The sequence below is a fragment of the Amblyraja radiata genome, chromosome 8, assembly GCF_010909765.2.
Source record: "Amblyraja radiata isolate CabotCenter1 chromosome 8, sAmbRad1.1.pri, whole genome shotgun sequence".
Lineage (NCBI taxonomy): Eukaryota > Metazoa > Chordata > Chondrichthyes > Rajiformes > Rajidae > Amblyraja > Amblyraja radiata.
The window spans coordinates 48717519-48740121 of NC_045963.1; the positions used below are offsets into that span (position 1 = coordinate 48717519).

At 44.4% G+C, this 22603-nt stretch overlaps 1 protein-coding gene and 1 long non-coding RNA gene across 4 annotated transcripts in view; both read left to right on the top strand.

Annotated features, from left to right (window-relative positions):
* The window catches only part of crim1 (cysteine rich transmembrane BMP regulator 1), a 202797-nt gene that overhangs the window by 67766 nt on the left and 112428 nt on the right, over positions 1-22603 (top strand). The gene's annotated exons all lie outside the window — the stretch shown is intronic.
* Positions 1143-13695, top strand: LOC116976178. The gene is made up of 3 exons (XR_004412887.1): positions 1143-1596; positions 3484-3490; positions 13686-13695. It is a non-coding gene; the product is annotated as an uncharacterized LOC116976178 (long non-coding RNA).

The window sequence follows — 22603 nt, forward strand, 5'->3', positions numbered from 1 at the left end:
CTCATCAGGTGCCACGGATTTTTCCCATCGATGAAAAATAAAAGAGTTATTTGTGTTTAAAAAATGTTGAGATTCTCTCTCCTGTCAATCATCCCATGAAGGTCACGCCCCTTCTGGTGGGAGGGGGAGAGGGACTATAAAACCCAGAAGTGTGGGCATGGCTCAGTCTCTGCAAGATGGAGGAGGGAGAGGTCACGACTTGCTGTCTTTAGTGGCCTTGCACCCTGCTTGAATTGGTATGAAACTGCACTTGAATTTGGTGGCCTTGCACCCTGCTTGAAATGGAATTTCAAGGAATAGCCGTGAGTCAACTGCCAGCCCACCAGCCATGAGTGAGTGAGCTGCCAGCACAACAGGCTTGAGTGACTGAGCTGCCAGCCCAGGAATCCATTCGGCCCACAATGTCCATACCAGCCCTCTGGAAACCAGTCCCTTCAGCCCACAACACCCATACCAGCGCTGCAGAACCCCGCCCTCCCCCACTGGCCACCAATGTTGGAATTGGTGGAGAGGTGGAATATTGCGTTGGGGGACCAGCCCTCCCGTGTGATGCTGGGACACAACGGGTCCCACTTAGTCTAGTATTTCCTATAGTGACCAAATCTGAACACATTGCTGCAAATGTGGCCTCACTAACATATTGTACAACTGTCCCACATAACATCCCCACTTATAAATTCAATACCCTGACTGATGAAGGCCAATGTGCCGAAAGTCACCTTCACCACCCTATCTACCTGGGACACCACTTTTAAGACACTATGTACTTGCACTCATAGATCCTTCAGCTCTACAACACTGTAGGTCATGCCCTGGTTTGACTTCCCAAAACAGAACACCTCGCACTTATCTACATTATACTCCATTAACCATTCCTCAGCCCACTCTCCCAAGTGATCAAGGTCCTGCTGTGACTTTTGATAAACACCTTATATATCTATGATATCACCTACTTTACTGACATCCGAGTCATAAATGACTGTCATTTAGTCAGCAAACTTACTAATCATGCCTTGTACATTCTCATTGATGTCTGTCCCTCTGCAATGTATTTGGCATGGGTCATGTTTCACAATTGGCTAGGCCTAAAAATGTACATTATTTATGTCAGGTTGTAACTTCCTCAAATATACTCAGTGTCTGAGGTTCTGCAGCCTTCCTGGCTATAGAATTCCAATGAGTAATGTTCCTGAATTTTAAAAAACCCAAAGTACTGAAGGAACTCGTTGGGTCGGGTAGTATGTCTGGAGGGAATGATCAGACGGAGCTTGGGGCGGGACCCTTTTTCAGATTGATGGGGTAGGGGAGTGAAAAGAGAGCTAGAAGTTGGGAACAACAGGGACTCCCAACAGTCTTTCCAGGTGAGACAGAGGTTCACGTGTACCTCCTCTAACCTCATCTACTGCATCTGATGTTCTCAATGTGGCCTACAGTAGAATGGTGAGACAAAGCATAGACAGGATGACCGTTTCGCTTCCATCTCCTGGTTGCCAACCATTTTAACTCACTTTCCCATTCCCATACTGGCCTTTCTGTCATGGCCCCCCTCCATTGCTAGAGTAAGGCCACATGCAAATAGGAGGAACACCACCTTCAGTATGAACGATGAATTCTCTAATTTTAGGTAACTTCTACAAACACCTCCCTCCCCCATCCTCTCGCTCTCTCTCCCCCCCACATTCCCCCTATCCACACACCTCCCTTCTTCTCTCAAAGTCGGTTAACCGAGTTCCACAATTTGCAATGATTTATCCCTCTTGAGATCACACTATTCCAAACAAACAATTGGCCTATTAGGGAACCTCCTGCCTGAGGTCATCTGTTGCCGGCCCTGAGTAGTCCTGGTCTTTTCTTGCTTCCAGTCCCCCCACCTACAATCAGTCTGAAGTGTCCTGACCTGAAACAAAATGCCATCTATCCATTTTCTTCATAGATACTGCCTGAGTTACTCCTGCATTTTGTGTCTATCTTTGGTATAAACAGGCATCTGCTGTTCTTTTTTTTATAGCCCAGTTTGTGCCTTCTTTTTGTACCCCAATCTCCTCAGCCTCACACCCCTGCAAATGACTCATTGCTTATTTAAAATAGGAAGCATAACACTGTATGCTACTCATTACACTACAGACCTGTCTGTATCAACTCAGTCATTCATTCGAGTATCCTATCTTGATGACATCTAGTGAAGAGGGATAATAGACAATATGTGCAGGAGTAGGCCATTCGGCCCTTCGGCCCTTCGAGCCAGCACCGCCATTCAATGTGATCATGGCTGATCATCCACAATCAGTACCCCGTTCCTGCCTTCTCCCCATATCCCCTGACTCCGCTATCCTTAAGAGCCATATCAAGCTCTCTCTTGAAAGTATCCAGAGAACTGGCCTCCACTGCCCTCTGAGGCAGAGAATTCCACAGACTCACAACTCCCTGTGTGAAAAAGTGTTCCCTCATTTCCGTTCTAAATGCCTTACCCCTTATTCTTAAACTGTGGCCCCTGGTTCTGGACTCCCCCAACATCGGGAACATATGAAAGTACCCAACACTGATTGGTAAGCAGGATAGGGTCACCATCCAGAAGACTGGATCCTATTTCCCAGTGTAGCACCATCAGTCCATTTTGTTGGATGCAGCTGAATGTAAGGAAACGATGCCAGTACAACCTGGAATGTTTGCTACCGATGACATAAATGCGTTAATTTTTAATCCATCCTCATAAATAATTTCATTTATGTGCGCTAGATGCTAGAAATTGAAAATGCAATTAATAAATAAATGAGGGCACTGAGCTGTGCTCCTGTAACAGACTTTTTCTAGATGTGAGCATGGGTCATGAATACATCTAGGAAATTGTAGCTCCCGATTTCCTCCCTCTGCGCTGCCTGCCAACTTCACACTAATTTGCAGACACTTGAGATTAGCTGGCATCATCAATCAGTCGAGCTGACATTCCTCAGCGCCCCCATTGCGATATCTGTCCTGACACGTTCGAGCAGCCCGTTGTCCCTTCAAAGTGGCCGACAAATCACTGCTGCAGTGGAATTGTTTTCTTGTTTTACTTATAAAGATGGTTAAAATTTCCCCTCTGGCTGAAGCAGTGCAGCCTCCTCCACCAGGATCCAGCCGGCCATGGTCACGGGGCTCCGCCAGCCAGACTGTAGCTTGAATACCTTCAAGGTCGACGGGTTGTTTTCAGCTGGTGTGTGCATTCTTTGATATTCAATGACGTCGTTCGGCACAGAAAACTGGTGACGAATCTTCAAGAAGAGCTTTTGAATAATTTTCTCCTCATCAGCTTTTTTTTTTTTTTCAACCCATACTTCCTCAGTCAGCAGTGATGAATGTGTGTTGCGGCAATATTGTGACGTCAATGGAATGAAGCTTTGGAAAGCAGAGTATAGTACGCGTCTACTAGTAAGTTTCTTATTAGTTCTTCATGAAGATTCATAGCTAGTTTTCTCCCACACCCTCTCTGCCGCACTTTCTCAGTATTTAGGTGCCCACCATTGGTGTATCATAGGTGTGTCAGACATGGAATGTGTTCTGCAGGTAAGTCTTGGTAACAGAGAGACAGGATGTTATTGCTCACATGTAGTGCTTCAAATTTCACAAATCTCTTGTGACAAAAATACAGTACATATTTGGCCATCATTTGCAAGGCAATCAATTGATTTGGGTGCAGCTTCACTGGACATTCACATCGACATGCAAAATGGCAACACCATGTCCAGGGGGTCCTTAATTAGCTGTTGAGTGGAATGGGCCTTCTGCTGGCAAATATAGCAGAGGTGGAGAGATTCAGGAATAGAATAGGACAATTGTACAGCTTTGACAGAAGCCATTTGGCCTATACGTGACTGTGCCACCTTCTCGCAAACCTGTAAGATCCATTCCCCATTCTTTCCCCAAAGCATTGCAAAATACGAGGGGCTGCCCATTTCCCTTTTGAAGGCACAGAATATTTCCACTATTCCCACGTACATCCAGATCATTCACGCAGTAACAAACAATCAGCTGGAGGAATTTATCATGTCCACGTGAAGGGTCCCAACCGGTAGTGTCAACTGTCCATTTCCTTCCACAGGTGCTGCCTGACCCGCTGAGATCCAGCAGCAAATTGGTTGTGAATGAAAGGATTTTCCTCTTATCTCCCTTCTATCTTTTGGCCAAAATTATAAACTGTGCTCCTTGAACCATCTGCTCATGGAAAATTCTGAGAGTCTCTTATCAATGCCAGGATGACCTTTCCTCAGTGGTTCTTGGCAAAGGTACAGGGCGATAGTTAAACATATATGTGTGACTGACCCCAGTGTCCCAGGGATAAGATGTTGTATAGCAGATAGCTGCATGCAAAGCTAGAGCAATTCTTAGACATAATTAAGAGATTAGGTAATACCCTCTTTGGGAACTGCAGGAAACTTACTGCTGTATGTGGCTGGGAATGGTGTTACATAACCTGAATTATGGAATGATCCAAAACTGTCTTTATTTTGCTGGAGAAATCATGCTGGTTTTCTCAGGAGACTGCTGTAGCTTTGGTCATGCATGAGTTCAGTGTTTTTCTAGTTTTTAGAGACAACATTTAAATAGAATCTGAAGACTGTCAGTTGTAATATAAGACTCAACTCGTTCAACACAATCATCAGGTTGTTCAGCATAGAAACAGGCCCTTCGACCCACCACATCTATGCCAGCCCATCATGTCTATCTATACTAATCTCACTTGTGTGTATTAATTCGATATCCGTCTATGCTGTGCACATTCAACTACCTGTCCATATTCCTCTTAATTATTGTTACTGTTCTTGCCTCCATCTCCTCCTCTGGCAGTTAATTACAGATATTGGTACAGTGGCACAGCGGTAGAGTTGTTGTCTTATAGCGCCAGAGACCCGGGTTCGATCCTGACTACTTGTGCTGTCTGTACAAGTTTGTACGTTCTCACCGTGACTGCGTGGTTTCCTCCTGGTGCTCCGGTTTCCTCCCCCATCCCAAAGATGTGCAGATTTGGAGGTTAATTCTGTAAATTGCCCCTAGTGTAGGATAAAACTAGTGTACAGCTGATTGCTCGTCGACATGGGCTCAGTCAGCCGAAGGGCCTGTTTCCACGTTGTATCTCTAAAACTAAAACTAAAATATTAGCTACTCATTTTGAGAAATATTTACCCCGCAGATCTCCTTAAAGGACAAGTTCTGCGCCCTCTGTAGCTTAACAATCTCTTTCCTGCATTTGTGACTGAAACTGCACACAATACTCCAATGTCTAACCAATGTATTATACAACTGTAATATGAAGTCCCAACTCTTGTACTCAGTGCCCCAGTCGATGAAGGCAAGCATGCCAAATGCCTTCTTCACGCTGTCCACATGTGTGGCCATTTTCAGGGAACTATGTACTTGTACCCCTAGGCCACTCTGTTTATCAACACTCCCGAGGACCCTGACCTTCACTATGTATGTTGTACCTTGGTTTGACTTCCCAAAATTCATCACTTCGCATGTTAAATTCTATCTGCCATTCCTTTGACAATCTTCCCATTTTATCGATATTCTGTGGAACCTTAGACACCGTTCTCCACTGTACACCATTTATAGTGTCATTAGCAAACATACTCATTAAAAGTCTTTTGCATTCTCATCCAAATCGTTTATATTTATTTATTATATATATATGGCCACAGGCCCCAATCGGGGAAAACAACCCTCAACTACCACCCTCTGCCTCCTACCACCAAGCCAATTTTGTATCTAATCAGTTAGCTCACCTTAGATCCCATGAGTTCTAATCTTCCAGACAGACTACCACGTGGGACCTTGTCAAAGGCCTTGCTAAAAGTCCATGTTGACCTTGTCTGCTGCCCTACATTCATCATTCTCTTCAAAAGAAGGAATACAATTTGTAAATCATTCATTCAAATGGTAGACTGCTCCTTTCATATCCAAAGAGGTGTGGTTTGGTGCCGAGAGGAGGAATGTTGATAGCAATGTAAGGAGATGTAAGGTTACAGTGAAAATCAATGTAAAAGTAGGATTGCTCTGAGAGGTGTCATAGTCTAGATGTGACAAATGACCTTCAATGGCATGTTGATATGGAATATGGAAAATGTAAAAATGTGCCAGAAAAGGATACATTAGGCAAGGAGTGGTAGTTTTTAAGGTGCATCTTAAAGGGGATAGAGGTGTGAGCGGATTGGGGAGGCAGTCATAGAGTTAATCACACAGAACTAAGCTACACAAGGTCCTGAAATGCATTAGGATGGATAAATCAGGCACGTGCCGTCAGTAATTACTCAAGGTAGGCAGTCAGTCGGCTTTTTTTTTTAAACTTAAACGTGCATGCGCAGATTGTTCTCTCCGTAAAAATAAAAATAAAGACAGTAATAATTAAATTTTCCCAAGGCTTCCAAGTCTCCTTTATTCTGAATTACTGAATGGGTGAAGGGTGATGGCAGGTGGAGAGATGGTGGGAAAAACGGGAGTACAGGAAAAAGTTGAATCAGCTGTCATCTAATTGAATGACAACACTTGTTCAAGGGACCAATTGGGGGGGAGAGTTCCTTTCACAGCGTGTGGAGAGTCTGTGCCAGGGGTAAAGTTGCGGGGAGGGCAGGAGTGTTGAGAAGGAAGGGGTCGGGGATAATGCCAGTAACTCACTCACTCACTGCGGCCCTCCGGGCGCCACCACATTGTAGCCGGAAATAGCAGCAGCTCGAGTGGCTGCGAGCAGCCGCCGGGACCCGACAGCAGAATTGGCCGCCACTTCAGTGCCTTCTGCCGGCCCGCTCACCTCTGGCAGTGCTCTCCGTCTGAACACCTCACACCTGCTGCTCGCCGACTTCGCTCATGTCTGTCGCTTCCCGCAAATCCTTAAATTCCCACAGCCGAGTAAACTCAATCGCGCTGTCAAAATTTAAGGATTTGCGGGAAGCAGCTGACATAAATGAGGCCAGCGAGCGTCAGGGGAGAGGTTTTTAGACGGAGGTGAGCGGGGGCCGGCAGAAGGAGCTAAGGTGGCGGCTGGTTCCGCTGTCCGGCCCGGCGGCCGCTCACAGCCACCCGAGCTACTTCTCCCCCCGTCCTCAATGCAGTGACATTGCACGCCTCCGTGCAAGGAGCGTTGCAAGTGGCATGCTCCCGACCCCCTCCTTCACAACACTCCTGCCCTCCCCGCAACTTTACTCCAGGCCGGACTCCCCAAACGCTGTGAAAGGAACTCCCCCACCCCGGGAAATACGTTATTTAAAAACATATAACACCAAGAAATGTACTTACCACATCATTTGTATATGAACTCCATTCTTCTCTCTTTGTTTCGTAAGATACTCTTCAGATAATGGCAATCCATATTTGAAAAACCCGCCAAGAAACTAGCGCTGCGCATGCGCAGTAGGCTGCTGTGCCTGCGCAGTACAGCAAAGGCAGAATTTCAGCTGCCTTCAGCTCCCCTTGAAATTGACGGCTTGAAGCAGCGCTGACGGCACGTGGGCTGCACAGACCTTCGCGTGCTGCAAGTGCTGCGGATGAAAGGCACGGGGAATTATGCCTACCTAAGAGATCGATCTCTAGATAGGCATAATTCTCCCGTGCCTTTACTATTTATATTTAGTAATTACCATTTTATAATTTTAGTCAGGGTAGGCAGTGCCTACCTCGCCTACCCTGACGGCACGTGCCTGGGATAAATCCTAGGGCCCTGACCATGTGCATCCTAGCAAGTCGTGGGAAGCAAGGAAGGGCATTCCTGAGGCCCAGCTGAGACTTTTGGATCTTTATTAGGCACAGGTGAGGTAAAAGACTGGAGAATAGTTAGTGTGTCTTTAGTTAAGAAGGTTAGCAGGAAGCCAGGGCACCACAGTTTAATATCAGTGGTTGGCAAGTCACTGGGAGGGATACTGAGGGAAGGTTGCATTTACATTTGGATAGACAAGAACTGATAAAGGATAGTCATCATGATTTACGCACTGGAAATAATGATGGGAAAACATGCAAATTCCACATAGATAAGGCCAGAGGTCAGAATCGAACTTGGGTTACTGCCACTGTAAGGCAGCAGCTCCACCAACTGCACCACCATGCCTTCCAACTGCACCACTGTGCTGTTCTGGTATTTGATAACCCCCTAGAAAGCACTTATATGATGATTTACCATAGTAAGTGCAAGTTGTCATGTAGACTGCTTGTTACAAGTCCTACCACACGTTCCATACTGCCTTTAACTCATGGGCTGACACTGCTCCCGGTGAATGCTCTGGTTGATGGTGAACTGGGTAACTTTGAACTTCTGGCACTCATGTCAGCGGAGGTAAAACAGTACTTGGGGTTCCAACCTCTTGCAATTTATGATCCTGTCACTCTGCTGTAAAGTTCTTGCATGTGGTTGTCAGTTATGCGTGGATCTAATAAAAAACAATTTGCACTGATATGGTTCTTTTACGTCCTCAGGGCTGTAGAACCACTTTAAAACTAGTGAGATACTTCATGAAGTGTGGTTACTTTTGGAATGCCGTAATGTTACAGCCAATTTATGCACAGCAAGCTTCCACAAGCAGTAATGGGATAATGACCAGATTTTGCTTTTAGGGATGTTGATGAAGAACAACCATTAACGAGGTCAGGTGAAATTTGTGCTTTCTTTTTTACTAAGTACACCTTTCTTACTTGTTAGACATGGCTATAATATACTGACTTAAGCTTAATGACTCCTACACTGTCCATTTCAGGTATTAGTTCAGAATTCTTCTCTGTGGTTTCCAAAGCATTGACATCCATCCTTAAGGAAGGGCATCAGTGCTACACACAGTACTCCAGGTGTGGTCACACTAATGCCCATATACCTGAAGCAAAATCTTGTTACCTTCGTGTCCAATTCCCAAACTATAACATTCTGAAGATGTTCTGTTGGAAATCTGAAATAAAAACTGGAAATACTACAAGTAAGGCCGTGTCCGTGGACAGTGTCATGTGACGCTGCTGATGTCGCTCGGTGCTGAGGTCGCTATTTCCACTGGAGAAAGAAAGCCTGCACACATCCCCTTGCCATTGTCCAGTGACTGGTAATTGTTTGTGCTTGGTGGTGGACCAAGGGCAGGATTGGACCCAGGTTCAGCCTTGGTGGAGGAGGTGGTCCTGCAACATGGTCCAGGTGATAGAGCAGCTGCCTCACACAGCCCCAGTGGATTCAATTCTGACCTCGAGTACTGCCTGTGTAGAGTTTGTATATTCGCCCATCGATGGCATAGGTTTCCTGCCACATCCCTAGGACATGCGGATTACTTGGCAGGTTAATTGGTCATTGCAAATTGCCCCTAGTGTGAAGGTAAATGGAGGAATCTTGGGACGTTAATAGGAGTCTGAAGAAAATAAAATGGGATTAGTGAAAGTAGGTTATTGGTGGTTGGCATGAACTCAGTGGGCTTGTTTCTATGCTGTACAATGCTATGGCTCTATACATATATTGCACAGTGATGCATTCCAGAGATCTGGGGGTGTGAATTCAAAACTCACGATGGCCTGTGGGGAACTGAAATTGAGTTAGGTAAATATTTAAAAAAAACAGCATTGGAATGATGACAGTAAATGGTGACAGATTGCTACCGTAGTAAAAAAAAACCTGTTTCACAAAAGTGCATTCTGTTATACTGTGCCATACCACGCGACTCTTGTAAAAATGTTTGTGCAAATATCTTTGACCACAAATCATTCAGGCAGTGGTCTGCAGTATCCTTGAGTGCCTGCGGGGAAACAATTGTGGATCCTCTAGATAATCCCTCAAGCAGACTGTCAAACTAATTTGGCAGAATTCCTCAGCTTCAGAACTTTCATACAATCAACAGGAACTTGCTAGGTGACACAAGGAACTGCATATGCTGGTTTACAACAACAAAAAAGACACAAAGGACCCTTCTTCAGGTTGATCTCTGGCGAACATGGATAGGTGGTGTTTCGGGTCGGAACCCTTCTTGCTTGGCTGGAAGTGGGTAAGGTCCTTCCCATCATCTCCATCCTGAGCAGCCAGAAGGGTAGGGCAGTTGAGGTTGTCTACATGGAATAAATAGGGTGAATGCGAGGAATCTTTTAGCCGGAGTAGAGGAATCAAGAAGCAGATGACATGGAATGATGTGTTCTATGTGCTCCTCCCAGGGATATACACAGAAATCAAACATTGATCACTTCAGGAAGATCGTCAACTCAATGAATAGAGCACTTTGATATACCCAAAAGTTACTGTTTTTTGAGTACATACAACTGTCTGCAAACAAATGCCCCTGATTGGCACATTCTGTACTACTCAGCTATATGCTGATGGACACACACAAAGGTGTTTGTGCAGCCACCACACATAGGAGAAGGGCCACAGTTTAGGTTCCTCCCACTGCTCTTTTTTTTGTAATTACCTATCAAACACATCACTGATGGAAGGTTTGGAAAATAAACATTGATGCCACGTTGACCTATTATAAATACTGTAAGCAAACTCATTGAAATGTTTGGGGAGGTGAATGACAACAGATGAATGTTCTGTGTGTAATTGGAAATTTTATTAATAATATATATATTGGACAAATACCAGATTATCCCTCTTATAAATCTGACTGATTTTTTTGAGGGGGTGACGATGGTGATTGATGAGAGTAGAGCAGTACATGTGTCTACGGTGACTTTAGTAATGGTGTTGGCTTATTATTGTCAAGTATACCAAGACACAGTGCAGTCCAGATAAGTCATACCGTACATGAATGTCAGGTAATGCAAAAGACAATATAAATAGAATGCAGAAAATGATGTTGCAGATACAGAAAAAGTACAGATTTTAAAAATTATGTGCTGCACCAAGGTGGATTAGAAGATTGACAATTTAACCTTAGCTGATGAGAAGTCCATGCAAGAGATTGATAACAGCAGTGAAGAAGCTGTTCTTGAATCTGATGGTGCAGGCTTTCAAGCTTTTGTGCCGGACAGGAGAGGGGAGAAGCGAGAATAACTGTGGTGTGAGAGATCCTTGATTTTGTTGTCTGCTTTCCCAATCCAGCATGAAGTACAGATGGAGTCGATGGTATGAGGGAGAAAGGCTGGTTTACACGATGGACTGGGCTGAACTCACAACTCTCAGCAATTGTTTGTGGCCTTGGGCAGAGCAGTTGCCAAACTAAGCTGTGATGTATGCAGATAGCAAGCTTTCTGTGCTGCATCAGCAAATATTTGGAAGACTTGTTGGAGTCACTGAATTTCCTTAAGGGCCTGTCCCACTTGGCAATTTTTTCGGCGACAGCCAGCGTCATATCAGTGACACTCGCACTGACACATGGAGTAAGCTCCACCGCCCGTTGTCCTGTTATCCATCGCCCGCTGACCCCCGACCCCCACCTTCTCAACGCTCCTGCCCTCCCGCAACTTTACCGCTGGCCAGACTCCCCACATGCTGTTAAAGGAACTCTTCCCCCCCCCCCCCCCCCCAGCGGCACTGTCCTTTTACAGCCGCTTCCCACTTTACAGACGCTTGCGCTGTGCATGTGCAGTACACAGTCCACGCTGCAAAGGCAGAATTTCAGCTGCCTTCAGCTCTGCTTGAAATTGACGGCTTGACGCAGCATCCACGGCACGTGGGCTGCACACACTTTCCCGTGTTACATGTACTGCGCATGAAACGCAGGGAGAATTATGCCTACCTAAGAGATCGATCTCTTAGGTAGGCATAATTCTCCCATGCCTTTACTATTTATATTTAATAATTATCATTTTATAATTTTAGTCTGGATAGGCAGTGCCTACCTTGCCTACCCTGACGGCATGTGCCTGGTTGACAGAATATTTTTGCAGGTTGAATATGCCAAATACTGGAGAGCATAGCTTTAAGATGACAGTGGGAAAATTTAAAACAGATGTGCGGGTGAGTTTTTTTTACACAAAGATTGGTGAGCGCCTGGGTTACTATTAGTTATGGCATATAAAAGGCTTTTAGACAGGTGCATGAATATGCATGGAATGGCAGGATATGGATTATGTGCAGGCAAGTGGGAATGATTTAATTTGGCATCATGTTCGGCACAGACATTATAGTCTGAAGGGCCTGTTTTCTCCTAGTTCTAACCAGTGGCATGTCCATGCTGAGAATGAATTTTAAAAAATGAAGAGATAACATGGGCATGGCCTGGTGAGCTCAGAGATGGAGATTGAGAGCAGGAGAAAGGAATCTTGCAGCCATCACTCCTTTGGGGGCAAAGGGAGACAGTGTCAACAAAAGCAGTACTTACCGGGAACCATCTCAAACCGCTAATGTGAACATCGACATATCAGCTGAACAAAAGAATCATCTAATCCCAGCATCGACAAGAAAATAACAAGAAAAATACCATTAGCAAGCCGTCAATTAGATTTCTCCTCGGGTGAAATGATTGAGCTAACACTATTAAAATGCAGTGCTGTAAAACCTTGATGCCTTGCAGAGACACGAGATGCTGGAATCTTGGGCGGAAAATAAAGGGGAATGAACAGACGATATTCGAGGTCAGGATCCTGTGTCTGATGAAGGGTCAAGATCCAAATGTGGTCTGTCCATTTCCCTCCATAGATGCTGCCTGAACCACTGAGTTGCTCCACAGTTTGTTCATGTTTTTGATGAAACCATGCGCCCTACCAACTGTTGTATAAACAATGGCTGCTGGCAGAACTGTGCAGGGCAGAACAGTGGCGCAGCTGGTAGAACTGCTGCCTCTGTGTCACGGACCCAAGTTCAATCCTGACTCGGATACTGTCAGTGAGGAGTTTGCCTGTTCTCCTCATGACTGCGTGAGTTTCTTCCAGGTGCTCTGGTTTCCTCCCATATCCCAAAGATGTGTGGTTTGGTAGATTAATTCACCTCTGGAAATGCCCCTGTTCTGTAAGGAGAGGATGAGAAAGTGAAATAATATCGAACTGGGGTGAACAGGTGATCAATGGTTGGTGTGGGCCAAAGGGTCTGTTTCCATGCTGTGACCCTAAAGTAAACCTCTCCTTTTGATACTGGTGGGAGGAATGTTGTTCAGGCACAGATGGAGATTCCTCTGACAATAAAGGAGGAAAGACTGGCTTGTGCTTACATTGTGCCTTTCATGAAACTCCTTACACCAGAGAAATACCTTAAACAGCCATGCAATAAAGACACTGCATTTGGTGCCCAGAACATTTTAATTGGAGGATAATTGGACCAGGGCATGAGGAATATGTTACTTGCAGATTGTGTTGTGAGCTTTTTGTTTATGTGCATCTGAGACAACAAATTTGGCCTAAAATATTTCATCTGATAAACAGCACCATCAGAACTGCACAGGCAAGTTAGCTTAGGTCTCTGTTCCTTGAGTAGGGGTTTGTTCTCAGATCCTCCTGATTCCTGTATAGGAAGGAACTACAGATGCTGGTTTAAACCGAAGATACACAAAAAGCTGGAGTAACTCAGGGGGTCAGACAGCATCTCTGGAGAAAAGGAATTTGTGACGTTTCATGTTGAGACACTTCCAGTCTATTCCTTCGCTCCATAGAAGCTGCCTCACCCGCTGAGTTACTCCAACATTTTTGTCTACCTTTGATTTTTCCAGCATCTGCAGTTCTTTCTTAAAAAATGAATAGTTGATGGTCAGTGAGGATTTAGTGGGCTGAAGGGCCTGTTTCTGTGCTGTATCTCTCTATGACTCTACGAGAGTTTGCACTGAAAGAAGCATAGGCAGCCTGAGCCAAATTTGTATAAATGAATCCTCATTACTTCTTATCCTGTCTCGCCCTGTGTGTACACAGTTTCTTTCATGGCTTTCTTTGTAAGAAATGTGTTTTCTTCCACTCTGGTAGTTCCAAGATCCTGCTCATTGTCTCTAGTGCTTGGTCGCAGGGTCACATGAGAACTTTCAGCATTAGTGCTTGTCCAAAACAAGGTGGAGTAGATTGGCATACAAAAGTAAATGGCAGGCGCCGGCCTCTTTGGCAGTGCAGTTGGATTAAGATGTCAGTTTGTTCTTAACGCATGCCGTTAAAGTTATTGGCAGTGAAGTCACATTGGATCTTTGCATGAAATTGCCTTCCCAAGCCTCCGCCCTCCTGGGAGCCATTGAGGGAATGTGTTCCAGTCAGAGGCGAGCTCCAGAGGCATTTTTTAATGCTGGATTCATTAAGCAGAATGTTATACTGAAAAACCAGGCAGATGTCAGGGAGAGAGAGAGAGAGAGAGAGTGAGAGAGAAAGAGAGAGAGAGAGAGAAAGAAAGAAAGAAAGAAAGAAACTGCAGAGCTGATCTGATTACTTGTGAGTGTGCCTTCATTGAAACCTCACAGTGTTGTCTCGGTAGATGGGAACAAGTCAGAAGTTTGAAATTTAGGGTTGAGGTGAGATTTAGAAGCGGTGAACAAGATCTTGCCTGCGTTTAATTAAAATAGGTGGAGAATGAAAAGATGTTCCCATCAGTAGGTCATTCAAGGTCTGCACACAGTTTTAACGTGAAGGGCAAAAAGCTCAAGAGGGATTTAAGGAAAAAGTTTATTTACTCATTGTTGTAGAACTCACTGGTGCAGAGGTGGTGGATGCTGTTTCAATTTCAGCCTTCAAATTGGATCAGGATGAGAGAGAATAATTTGCAGGGATACAATGCAAGGGACTGATGGGATTGCTCTACTCGAGCAATTACTCTTACTAGCAATACAAATGGGCTGAATGTCCTCGACCTCCATTGTAACAGCTCTCTGATACTATAATTCATCAAAAAATATTGACCTTGCAGGCAGCATCAGCATCATCCCTTTATCTTGAATTGTCTGTCATTAAGTATATCTGAGTCTTGACTTCTTCATTTGTAACTAATTAAAGAAAGAGTCAAAGAGTAAAACAACATGGAAACAGGCCCTTCTGTCCAACTCGTCCATGCTGACCAAGATGCCCCATCTAAGCTAGTCACATTTACCTGCTCCTGGCCCTTATCTCTCTAAACCCTTCCTATCCATGTATCTGAAATAATGTATTTTTAATTTTATTATTGTACCTGCATCCTCTTCATTGGGCAGCTCATTCTGTATACTCACCACCCTCTGCGTGAGAAAGTTACTCCTCAGGTTCCCATTAAACCCTTCCCCTTTCAACTTAAACCTATGCCCTCTAGTTCATGATTCCCCTACCGTGAGAAAAGAACTGTGTGCATTCACTCTATCTATTCTCCTGATGATTTTATTAACTTCTAAGGTCACCCCTCAGCCCCCTGCACTCCAGAAGACCCCCTTGACGGTTCATTTCACTGATGAAGTTGAAGCATTAAACATACACCATAATTTACATTTACATTCAGTTTGTTTTAAAAATGTCTTGCAAAGCTTTCAATATGTTCATATAGATGACAAATTGACCTTTTGTCCAAGGCTTTGGTCAGTGACATTTTGCTGGTGAGAGGGAATGGAAGATGAAAAATGTGCCTGGAAAGGGGTCGAAAAACAAAATGTGTTTGCAGATATATGAATGAAAATTAAGGTGTTGAAGGACTAATCACACTATAGCCTGGACAATTCTGTAGCTTATTGTTACGGATTTTGATTTAGCTGCGGAAACGGGGAAACTGCGGATGCCGAATTACACAAAGGGACACAAGGTGCTGGAGTAACTCAGCAGGTCACCTATCCATGTTCTCCAGAGATCTTGCCTGGTCACTGAGTTACTCCAGAACATTGTATGCTTTTGATTTAGGTGTGCCCAGTTTCAAGTTGAGTGTGTTCTTTATTGTCATATGCAGTGAGGTACAGGTACAATAAAAATCTTGCCTGCAGCAGCATCACAGGCCCATAGACCCGACAACATGCAAAAACATAAATTGCACAAACCTCTGCAAGACATTCAAAGAAAAGACTGCAAAAAAAAGACATATGTGCAAAATGTAATTAGAAAAAAACATGGTGGTGCATGAGGTGGTCCAGTGTTCCATTTTTGTTAGGGATAGGGTGTATACAGGTTTGTTCTCAAAACTGATGGCTGCAGGAAAGTAGATATTTCTGAACCTGGTGGGGATGGGACTTCAGGCTTCCATACCTCCTGTCCGACAGTAGCAGTGAGAAGATGCCATGGCCCGGATGGTGATGATCCCTGATGACAGAAGCCGCCATCTTGATCAACAGTTGAAGCATATCTTTGGCCGAGATTTGTTTTGCTAAAAATACTCGAAACCTGAACGCTAATATAAAAATAAAAGCTCTGAGGAATTAAAATTTAATAAAAAAATTTAAAAACCATTCAAGCCCTAACAAATCTGTTTGTAGTGTGGGAGCCATTGGTAACCGTCACTTAGTTTGCTGCTTAAGATGCTCCCGATTCAAGCACATCTGGTTGGGCAATTCCTTATTGGCCCAAATGTGTTCTGTATTTGAGTCTAGACGATATGCGTAGTTTTGCTATATTTGTGCTTTGCGTGTGATCGATGACAGTGCATGGGCAGCATAGCCGGTCCTTTTCTCAGCTTGTCTGCAAACGCCTCACAGTCAGGACAGGAATGGAAGAAGGACATTAGTACTTGCCTTCAATATAGCTTTGGTTGGTCTTACTCGGTTTGGACCAGGTTTTTATTTTATATCCCTGCCGACCCCTGCTCCCAATCACAGTTCCAAGCTGCCTGTGCATAAAAAAGAAGAACATTCATCATGTTCAGGTTGTCATATTCAGCTGCGATCAAGCACATTAATAAACTGACCATAGGTCATGCTAATGATAAACTGTGATAGGCATGTCTATTTTTGCAGCTTCTTTCTGTGAGTGTTGATTCATTATTTACCGTAGGATAAGAATGACTTGATTTTGTGGGCAAATATAAATTGCATTCACATTTAATTATACTGTTACTTGTATAATTTAACGGAAATCTTTACCCATTTGCTCACAAGCCCAAGATGACTTAAAGCTTACTTGTAGAATTACATTGAATATACTGGCATAAGATGTGCATTCTGTCACTGCACTGAACCAGTATCCAGAGGCTTGAACTATTGATCTGAATGTTTTGTAGCAGGGCAGTTGTGGAGTTTAAATTCAGGGATTGGTGCAGGATAAAGGGCCTGTCCCACTTGGGCGACCTAATCCGCGAGTTCTGGCGAGTTTGCCCTCGACTCGTACTCACAGCATGGTCGACATGAGGTCGTAGGAGGTCTTCGTAACTCTCCTTCATGCTCGAGAGTGGTCTCCGCGTACCCAAGGCCTCAGCTAGATCGCGGCGTTTTTTTCAATATGTTAAAAAATGCCCGCGAGTAATAAATGGTCGCCATGGAAAAAATCGATACTTTTTTTACTCGTAGGTTTAGACGTAGTAGGTCGGCATATTAGTCGTAGGTAATCAAGGGTAGTCGAAGGTAGTCGTAGATAAACTTCATCATAGTCGAAGGGAGATCGAAGGAGATCGTCTTCACTCTCCACTATTCGGTGTCCAATTTTCCCGAAGTTAGTCGTAGCTAGTCGAAGCTGGTCTTCAACATATTCGAAGGAGGTCGAAGGAGATCTTCTACATAGTCGAAGGAGGTCTTCAACATGTCATTTTTTCAAACTCTTCTAAACTCGCCAATTAGTTCACCCAAGTGGGACAGCCCCTTAAAGAGGTACAAAGAGGCTCGAAATTAGCGGTTGCCCGGGTGCCAATTACCACCCAAAGTGCCACCGGGCAACCTAAACGGCGAGTCATTTTGCCCAGCTTGGCACTGCAGATACTGGTTTATACTGAAGATAGACACAAAAAACTGGAGTAACTCAGCAGGTCAGGCAGCATCTCTGGAGAAAAGGTATGTGACGTTTTGTGTCGGCGACGGCTGTAGTGCGGGGCAAGGATACTAGGTGCAGGGTGACGGAGCGTCAGAGCGAATGACGGGCCCACAGCGGCAGCAGCGACAGCGGCTCCACCTCCTCCCGCACCCAGCCCGCCATGATAGCGGCCGCTGCTTGCCAATGGCGCTTTCAAAACAAACCCTCTCGCACGCCGAGTCCAGGTGGAGGGAGGGAGGGGGAGGCCTCCTTCTGCCGTCTGAAGCAGCTGCACCGCTCGGCCCCGCACCTTCATGTTGGCTGGCGGAGGAGGGGAGGCAGTGCCGAGGAGATCCCAAATGCCTCCTCCTTTGGCGGCAGCACTTGGTGGTGGACAGGGACGGATAAGGCGATGATGCCTGTATTGTCCGAGGAGCGCTGACCTCCCTTCCTCCCGACCTCCTCTCTCTCTCACTCTCTTGTACGCCCCTCTCCACCCCTCCCCCTTATCCTGGGACCCCTCCTCTCCATCCCACACTGATCCCCATTCCCGCCTCTATTAGGTCCTCACTGACATCACCTGTGTTCCCCTCCCCATCTACCCCCCCCCCCATCTATTCAGCCTGCGCTGACCACCCTATCCACCTCGCATTGATTCTCCTGCCATCCTCCCCCCCATCCATCTGACACTCGTCCCCCAATTCATCCTGTACTGACCCCCCTTCCCATCCATCCTGCACTGCACCCCCCATTCATCCTGCACTGTTCCCCATCCATCCTGTACTGAACCCCCCATTCATCCCGTACTGACCCACCCTCCATTTATCTTGCACCGATCCTCCCATCCATCCTGTAGTGATCTCCCCATTCACCTTTTAGTGAACCCCCCATCCATCCTGCACTGCACCCCCCATTCATCCTGTACTGATCCCCTCATTCATCCTATACTGATCCCCTCATTCATCCTGTACTGATCCCCCATTCATCTTTTACTGATCCGCCCATTCATCCTGTACTGATCCACCCTATTCAAGAAGAATGGGGGGGAACAGTCTGAAGAAGGGTCTCGACCCGAAACGTTGCCTAGTTCCTTCGCCCCATAGATGCTGCCTCACCCGCTGAGTTTCTCCAGCATTATGGTCTACCCCATTCATCCTGTACTGATCCCCCCATTCATCCTGTACTGACCCCCCCCATCCATCCCGTACTGACCCCCCCCCCCCCCAATTCAACACCACTGACATCCCCCATGCTTTCCCCTCACAATTTTACATACACCAACCAACACATACTAATTCCTCTGCCTCAATCCATCCATTCCGCACCGATTCCCTTCTCACACCCCCCCCCCCCCCCCCCCCCCCCCGCCATCTATCCATCCGCACTGATTCACACCCCCCCCCCCCTCCCTGACCCTATTGTGCTGGAAATGTCTTCAGAGCGAACATTTACTATGTTTGATAACGGAATGCAATCAAATGTGTTTTAATTCCCAATGTTATTATTTGTTTTAGTCCATAAAGATGGATTAATTAAATTGTGAAAACGTGAAACATTAAAACCGCAGTATTCAATTGTCACTGCTACCGTTGACACGTTATTGCAGAATTCATTTTAACGGCAAATCAATGCTCTTAATATGGAGTATCTGTAGCTATTTAATGAGCAACATTCACAACTATACGTTGGATTTATCCAGGTTTTACTTCTACAGTCGGTCATATACATCACAAATATGGTCAGGAGATATTTCAGTTGAAATTTTAACGTTAATTCTGAAGTGGGAATGATGGAAACAGTGTTTATCAATAATTTTTTTTAATCTGGTGCGTACAAACTGGGTATCTTCATTGCTGTTCACAACACGTACATCTAATCTGAATGTCCGGTAATGTGGTGTTTTGACACCTTTAAACATATTACCAAAAGAACATTTGCTGCAGTTATGTCCTTTGGCCATCTCTTGTCAGTTAGTGTAATGTTTAACCTGTCAGATGGGTATAGTCAGTTTTAACAGCTATTATCATAAAATGCCTTTAGAAATTTCCTTGCAACCTGTTTATTTTGTTATGGATAAATTACGTGGGAAGCGAGAGTGTTTCTGTGCCAATAGCAATAACGACCCATGCTATGGCCATGTCATGATAATTTTCGGTCCTTCACAGAAAACATGCTTGCATCAATCTGTAGTGTGAATGGTTAAGCATATATGTTACCATGGTCCAGGATTTATTGACACAGGTTGATCATACGCTGAATAATCCAATTTTTGTTTGGAAGTGGAAAGAACTAATAGAAATTGCATTAATTGCAATGTGTAAAAAGAGTTGAGATACTGTATTGTAATGTTGCTGCATGTCATTGTGGTATATATCATGTCTTGATTGGTGAATATGTTTAGTTTGTGACTTTATTTGAAGCAGAAATAATATGTGAATGCTTCATTGAGCATAATTCCGACTGGTAACTACGCACTTCGTCCGAGCACATTATCGCACGCGTCATGCAAACCGTCTTAAATGACCACCTAAACTGTCATTTGGCAACTTAAAAAGCTGCCTAGGTTGCCCGGCTGGCAACAGTGAAAAAAAGTTAAGTGAGAGCCCTGATTAATATTAACTTTCTCCACTGACTAGCTGGACATTTCTAGCATTCTCTTTGTTTTAATTCTCTCCACCAGCTCTGACCTGTACTTCACAGTTTCAACATGTTCCTTTGCTTTCTCTCTCTTTTAATCCCCTTAACAATCTATAAACCTGATGGCTACGTCGTCATTGAAATTACCTGGTTAATCCTAGCCCCATTTTACCGAGATGTTTGTCGCATCCATCCATCCTCCTCTTTTAACTTAAAACTTTCCCAGTTCTGAGAAAAGTTCTCAGACTGAAAACATTAACTCTGTTTCAGTCAACAAAGCTGCTGCCTGACCAACTGAGCGCTTCCAGAACATTGTTTTCATCACAGCAGCACAGTCATTAAATTGCCTGTTCAAATACCGCCGTGGCTGCCGAGGAATTTAAATTGAAGTTTTTAAATAAATCCATAATAAAATGGTAGAATGATTACAATTCTAGCTTTTATTTAAAAACTTCAATTTAAATTCCTCAGCTGCCATGGTGGGATTTGATCTGGCAATGTAATGGTGACCATGAAACCACCAGACTGTTGTTAGAAATTCATTCATTTCACTAATGTTGTTGAGAGAATGTCTGTTCTCTGTCCTTTACGTGACTCCAGATTCAGCAAGCCAATCAAATCAAAAGCAATTAGAATTGGATGATAAATGTTTGCCTTGCCAATGGCATCCACAAACCCCAGATGAATGAAGAAAAAAGATACAAGTTTGTAATTAAAAGGAAAGCAAGCATCAGTGATGTTGACAAAGCCATAAAAAGCTGGGAGCATTCAGCACACCGGGCAGCATATTAGAGAGAACAGAGCGAAATCTTCTGGTCAATGAGCTGATATTATTTTATTTCAGTTTTCGAGCATCTGCAGTTTTTAAGTTTTGTCTTTAACATTGTCATGAAAAGCCTCTGGCTCACTAATATGCTTCATTGGAAGAAATCAGCCATCCTTCTCCTATCTTTAACTCCAGATACTTCCTGACTGCCCTCTGAAATGCCCAGGTGAGTTGAGGATACAGTTGGGTATGGGCAGTAATTGCTGACTTTATCAGCAGTGTCCCCATCCACTTCTTGCTGGGTTTTACTGTCCAACATGGCTGCACCACCTATAGGTACTTGTCAGTAGCAGCCGCTGCCATGGCACATTGGATAGAAGCAATATGAGCAGCTCCACCCAGCAGCGTGATCATTTAACTGATTAAGGACTTAGTTTGCTTGCTTTTAGATATTAGCTGCTTCTAAGAAAGCAGACCAAACCTCTAGTGTTACCTATGCAAAATTTTCCGAATGCAAAATCTTGCAGATGTTGGAAACACTCAGCAAGCCAAACAGCATCAGTGGAGAAAGAAATTAAGTCAACCTTTCAGAGCAATAACTTTGTATCAGTTCAGATCATAGACCTGAAACATTCACTTTATTTCTCTCTCCACAGTTGATGCTTCTCATGCTGAGTAGCCTCGGTATTTTTATTATTTAAGATTTCCTGTAACTGCAGATTTTGCTTTTAGCTTATTCTGAATAATCTGCACACCTTCAGAAAGTCCACCACATCACTTGTGAACTGAGCTCCTTAAACACTAGATCTCGTTAGTTGTGAGTTTGCCCTTGCATGTGTGCCAGCGAAAAAGGATTAATAATGTGGGAAAAAATGGTGAACTGGTTGATAGAATATCATTAAGGATAAAATTGGCGACAGATTGTGGCTTTGTTGTGGTGGATCAAAACTGGATCTCAGCAATGTTAGCAGTCTTGTTTCTGCCTGTACAAAAGCAAGATGCACTCAAAGGAATCCTTGTGGCAAATTAGGCATTCACAGAGAGTTTAGCCACATTGGGATGGGTCATTCGCAGCCCTGCTTCTGCTGAGTCTTGTGTCTGAGATGTTGTTTGATTTCACTGCTTTGCAGACATGTCCCACACAGCCAACATTTCTCTTTAATTATACATGCTCACAGTTGACTGAACTGTAGACAGCTGTTATATTATTAAAATGGAAATCTATGGTACAAGCATGCATGAATGTGTATATGAGCATGTCTGCATGTGAGTAAAGGTTTCAAAGATCTTTTATTGTCACGTGTACCAATTAAGGTACAGTAATATGCGAATTACCATACAGCCATACCAAAAAAAGCAACAAGACACACAACGACATAAAAGTTAACATAAACATCCACCACAGCGGATTCCCCACATTCCTCACTGATGGAAGGCAATAAAGTCCAATCTTTTTCCCTGCGGTCGAGGCAGTTGAACCATCCGTCG